General features: G+C 38.1%; 1 protein-coding gene across 1 annotated transcript in view; it reads right to left on the reverse strand.

Moving 5' to 3' along the window:
* Nucleotides 1-1,218, reverse strand: part of LOC140146029 (putative ferric-chelate reductase 1) — a 32,887-nt gene extending 31,669 nt beyond the window's left edge. Inside the window, exon 1 of the mRNA XM_072167769.1 lies at nt 969-1,218. The gene's annotated coding sequence lies outside the window, so the exon portion shown is untranslated. The remainder of the gene's footprint in view (nt 1-968) is intronic.
* Between the last annotated feature and the right edge of the window lie 4,782 nt (nt 1,219-6,000).

A 6,000-nucleotide genomic window follows, 5' to 3' on the forward strand; every position in this document is an offset into this window, starting at 1 on the left:
ATGAAAAGCCGACGATCAATTGAAAATTTTGATCTTTCGTATTGAAGATATGGATTTTTTTCGCAAAACACCACATAAAATTAGGTCTTTTTGGGAACAAATTCCATATCTTCAATATGAAAGGTCAACATTTCCAATTGATCGTCGGCTTTTTCTCCCAGCTACATACACTTTAAGAATATATCATTAGATTTATAAAATTTACTTCGACGACTGTTATATATCAAAAATGTGAAAAATATCAAATTTTGATAATTTGTCATAAAATTTGTATTATATCGTGAATTTCAAAAATTTAAAATTATTTAATAACAGAAAGACATTCTTTGTATTCAGAATGCAATTCGATGTGTCTGATGTGCTCTCATGTCCCACAAAAATACTGTCGAAACGGGCAAAACGCTCATTCCAGATCTTTAGGGGGTACTACACCCTGTGGTAAATTTGTGACTATTTTTGCATTTTTCTCAAAAATAATAACACACTGGTAACAAAATTTATGTATATTATTGGGGCAAGGAATCCAATTACTACACTGAAATTTCAGTGACTCAAGGCAAGCGGTTCAGTTTATATGATAGGAAATGAGGTACATCTTAGCGGTACCTTATTTCTTATCATAAAGAACAAACCGCTTGTCTTGCATGGGTCACTGAAATTCCAGTGTAGTAATTGGATTCCTTGCCCCTATGATATACATAAATTTAGTTTCAAGTGTGTTATTAGTTTTTGAGAAAAATGCAAAAATAGACACACATTTAACGAGGGGTGTAGTACCCCCTTAAAGAGGAAAATGTCCACTATAATTATAATCCTTTTCAGTTTTGCTTATTACATGCAATATTGTTTCAAATACCATGACTCCAACCAGGTATACAACAAGTGAACGAGATCGTGATGATACATACACTGATACATACAACAGTATGGTACAAAAACAAACGTCTAAATAAACAAAAATGACTTACTTCTTGTCCTTGTTAAAGAGGAAAATGTCCACTATATAATCCTTTTCAGTTTTGCTTATTACATGCAATATTGTTTCAAATACCATGACTCCAACCAGGTATACAAAACGAGATCATGGTGATACATACACTGTACTAGCAATCTACTGGTCATGCTGGTAACACCAGTGACATAAGTTCAATTATATTGCAACTAAATAGCCTATTATCTTCCACACAATTGCAAAAAAATTGTATACCCACTCTTGTGGAAAATACATCCCGGCAAGTGAACTTGTATTTTATTCTTGCATCAAAGCGTAAAATTAAGGGATGGCACTAAAATTCACGATTTTTTTTATTAGCAACGCAAACCTATGACAAATTCCGCTGGTTTGCGAGCGAGAATATTGAGGCAATCTATCGATCGTTCTGTGAATTTAGGGATGAAATCAATTTTTGGACTGGCGGCGAGTGACAGCCGGTTCCGTCCGGTTTTCATTGTTTAGAACAATAAAAACTGGAGCTAATGTTCAATACCCATTGAATATTTCAACTTGTCTACTGGACCGTCACGCGGAACCGGCGGTCAACCGGGCGGTCAATCTCCGGTCGAGTTTTGATTTCATCCCTATATCAACCTCCTTTGTAAAATATGATTAAGGTTGACAAAGTTGAGTAAACTGTGTCTGTTCGTTGAGTTTGAAAAGTGCCCCCAAACGAGCCCAGCGCAACATAATAATAGGTCACTTTAATAAGAATATGACACATGCTAATGTGTATAAGTGTCGCTTCCAGTTGTGATATTCCTTGTTTAGAATATTAGGATTAATGACGAAGCCAGATACGCCTGAATACAGACATGAATTGGCATTGCTTTCAAAAAGGATAAATCTGAAACGCAGTACCTACTCATGAGTGTCGACTACAAACGACAAGTAAAAAAATTGTACATTTTTATGCACATAATGTGGAATCAGTATAAAAAATGCATTAAAAGTATACGGTACTGTACAGGCAAGCTCAGTATTGGTTCAATAGCTCAAGAGATAGCTTTTGAGAAAATATCCAAAAACTCAAGTTGAACTTCTTATATTTATATTGAAGCCTATACATATGTTCAGCTGGTGAGGTCCCATCAGGTTCAGTTCCAGGCGGTGCCGGATTTGCTGGGGTACGGTATTGACTGGGGAAAAGGGTCTGAAATTGATTGGCAACATCTGTATATTAATTCATATCTGCTCTCCCCATGTGCATTTAGAATCTAGCAATTGAACCATGAAAGTACTCCGTCCTCCGGAGGGGACGTTAATTAGTCAGTTCCGTGTTTTACAGAGCCATAGCTGTATATATCTCGCAGTCAGTTTCGAAAAGAGTAGGGTATTAACCGCGAGTGTATGAATGACTGACTCTTCAGATCCATCCGATGTTTTCAATACACAGCGGCGCTTTGAGGTGGGGTTCACATCATGTGCTTTGGGTGCAGAGTGATCGAGTACCCTCCCAAATCAAAAGGCGTGATCTGATTGGTTGATTACTTACAGGTATAGTACCTTTTTTACTTGGCGCCTGAGATTTGAATTCTGTTTACGGGGCTGCATCCCGGGGCTGCATTTTAAGAAACTTTTTATGCATCCTTAATTGTGAGTTTGTCAGCGCATTAGGCCTAAAGATCATCGTCCTGAGGTTGGGTCACAGGAGGTAATGTTCTTATCCATTGATTTCTCTGCTTAGTGTTTTATATAGGGGTGTGTATGTAGCACACCGACATCGCCTGGCTAATAATTATTTGGTGCAGCAGAGACACTAAAATGAATACACGGGATCGATCCACGTATTGCTATCAGACGAAAATCTTCGGATACCGGGTTAGAAAATGATGAATATCTCCCATAAATGATTTCGTCTCAAGAAACCAGATCTGGTCTCATACACTTGAAAATACGTGTTGAAATACGTGTTAGTTTGCGCTTTGAGAAACGGCCGTGAGTCTTGAACTCAATATCTGACCAAAATCGCTAATTTTATATTGCGTTGGTAGGCTGTAGGCCTATGGACTACAGCGCGCAGGCTATAATCTGCACTCACTACTCCAGTGTAGGCAGTATGACCATTGACCGCAATGTCGTATACAAGCTTACTCAATCAATTACCCCGGCTATTGTCAGTAGCCTTAGTCAGGTCACTTGGCTAATTATATGCGTCTCATAAGGTCGGAATAAAATGACCTTTCGTGGCTGTGGATTCAACCTACCATGTCGATTTCTACCATGGAGATATCGGGGCGATGACACTGTGTGGTGGGGTGTGTGTATATATGTTAATTTTTTATTTATTACATATTATGCAACTTAGGCCCATGTATGTTAACGTCGTGTTTGTTTTAGGCCTTTGGCCTTTTGAGCATATCCTCATGTATTTATTGCATTTTGTTGTTGATGTTGTTGGATTTTTGAATGAAATAAAAATTTTGATTGATCGATGTACCATAATACAATGTGGTCACAGGGTAGAGGTAAATAAATCCAATAGTTTTCGTTATTAATTTTAAAAATTACTCTACTTTATCAAAATGCACAATAGGCCTACTGACAGTTGACATGTTAGGGTCAAACCAGAAAGGTAGAAGATAACAAGTGAAATTCTTTTCATCTAGGTGGGCAGCTCCATTGTTGTTGCCCGCGCAGTTGAAAAAATGCAGGGGGGGGGGCACACCGACATCGCCCGGTTAATAATTACATTATTCAACCAGAGACACTGAAATGAATACACGGGATCGATACACGTAAATGTGCTATGCACGATTGATATTCAGACGATAAATCTTTGGATACCGGGGTGGAAAATGATGAATATCTCCCGTAAATGATTTCGTATAAAGAAACCAGATGTGGTTCCTTGCACTTGAATATATATTTGAACAGATATGATAGTCGTTAGTTTGCGCTTTGAGAGAGTAGCTTGCGTCTTGAGCTGAAAAAGTGACCAAAATTCAAGATTTTAAATAGCGCAGCGTAGACCCTCGTAAAGGTAGTCTCGGGCCAGACTGTATGTGGCTATCACGAACATACAGGATCGACGAGTGTCAGACCGACTGACACAAACTGGCTGTGTATGAGACAATAGTAGAAGCAGTCTATAAGCAGATGACAAAATGTATGCTCGCTGACCGTACAGAGGTCAGTCACAGGCTAATGTTATTAGCCTTAGTCGGATGTCCTTCAGCCCACTATGCATTTAAAAACTATTAAACAGGTGGTAACACAATGCCATGCGTGGCTGTGGATTCAACCTACCATAGCATTTTCTGCCATGAAGATATCGGGGCGATGACACTGTGGGGGTACTCAAGTTTGATTTTGGTAGGGGTGTTCCGCCGAGAATTTGAAAGTGGACCCATAAATATACCAATTTTTCAAAAATTTGGACCCATTGATATACCAGAAGTCAAAATTTCGGACAAATTCAACCCAAATTGTCTTAGTTTTTACAAATTTTGGCTAGATTGAGGCAAAAGTGGGCATTCATTTACCAAAATTGGCTTAGAAAAAGGGGTCATTGATATACCAAAAGGCAGAAAATACTATACCCATATTGGCGGCACGTCCCCGTATGGTCAGTTGTATAAGTAACCCCCCCCCCGGGAAAAAATCCCAAGTGCTATGCCTATGTCAAGTAGATACTGTTTCGAAAATAGCCAGGCTTGCGTGTGGGAGTGCGCGATTAAGCATAACGCACAATTTTTCACCCATAGCATGATTAGAGCGGGCAATCAAGCACGAAATTAGGCAGAATTCACCCATCTTAACGGGGACAATCCATTGTCCGAAGGGTAATATAGGCCGAATGGTTAAAGTTAGAGTTTAGGGGACGCAGTGGCGTACCGTGGCCGCCCCAACCCCGGGGGGCTGAAGAAAATTCAATTTTGCCGCCCCTTCCTCCTCAACAGCCCGAAAAGGTTGACCCAATTTTTTTCTCGGTCGTTTGAAAAACTGAAGAGCAAAAAAGCAGCACATTTTGATGTATAGTACCATTTTTCAACATTTTTTATCCTTTATCAAATTTAGCTGCCCTTTTTATTTACTAATTCTTTTTGCCGCCCCTTCTTCTTTCGCCGCCCTTCATTTTGGCCGCCCCTGCTTTTACCCGGGGCTGGCGCCCCAAAGCCCCCCAAAAAAAAATACACGCATGGGACCGTTAGTGGTATAGGGTTAGGGTTAAAGTTAGGGTCATGATTAGAGTTATATGTTTAGGATCAGGACTTAGATTATAGGTATATAGGGTTAGGGTAAAGTTTAAGGGTTACTAGTATAGTTAGGGTTAGGGTTTATAAGACATTTAATGAGTTTCGGACTAAATGACCATTCGGACTACCTGTAACCATATTATATTATGCATTGGTAAAGTAGAATTTGACTATAATTCCAACCTGTTGTAGCACATCTACTGATTCCTTGGTGGTCTTGTTATGGCGGAGCCCATTGGTCACGTGACATTAGATTAAGTGCCTTTTATTAAATAGCCTAGGATGACTGATTTCTCTTTATTTATTTTACACACTTTAGAATATGGGGAAAAACGAAAATTATTGGACTTTATCTTTTTCCTTATGAGCAATAAAAACACAAGTTTAAATTGATACCTTTTTTCGTTTTTCTTTTGTACCGATCTAGATAATTATAATATAAAAATGAAATGCCTTAATTAAAGTCACGATGTACGATCTTATAATATAATATAACCAAAATCACTAAAAACATACATTTTAGAGCTATACCTATGTAGTTCATAGGTCACAGAAAATGTTTTGATTGACTTTTTTTGATCCAGACATCCATCTTAGTAAATTGATACACTTTCCAAGATGCATATGTCATTTTCCAAAAACTTTCCCATGTATAAAAAAATTGCATTTTTTGGTCAAAACTGAACAAAAAACACACAAAAAAAATGGCATTTTTACCCCTATATTAAATGTATTGAATTAAGCGATGATTTTGTTCGCATATATATTTTAAATATCTTTGTGACATGTGTTCTGCATACCAAATTT

Source organism: Amphiura filiformis, chromosome 2, assembly GCF_039555335.1.
Source record: "Amphiura filiformis chromosome 2, Afil_fr2py, whole genome shotgun sequence".
NCBI classification, from domain to species: domain Eukaryota; kingdom Metazoa; phylum Echinodermata; class Ophiuroidea; order Amphilepidida; family Amphiuridae; genus Amphiura; species Amphiura filiformis.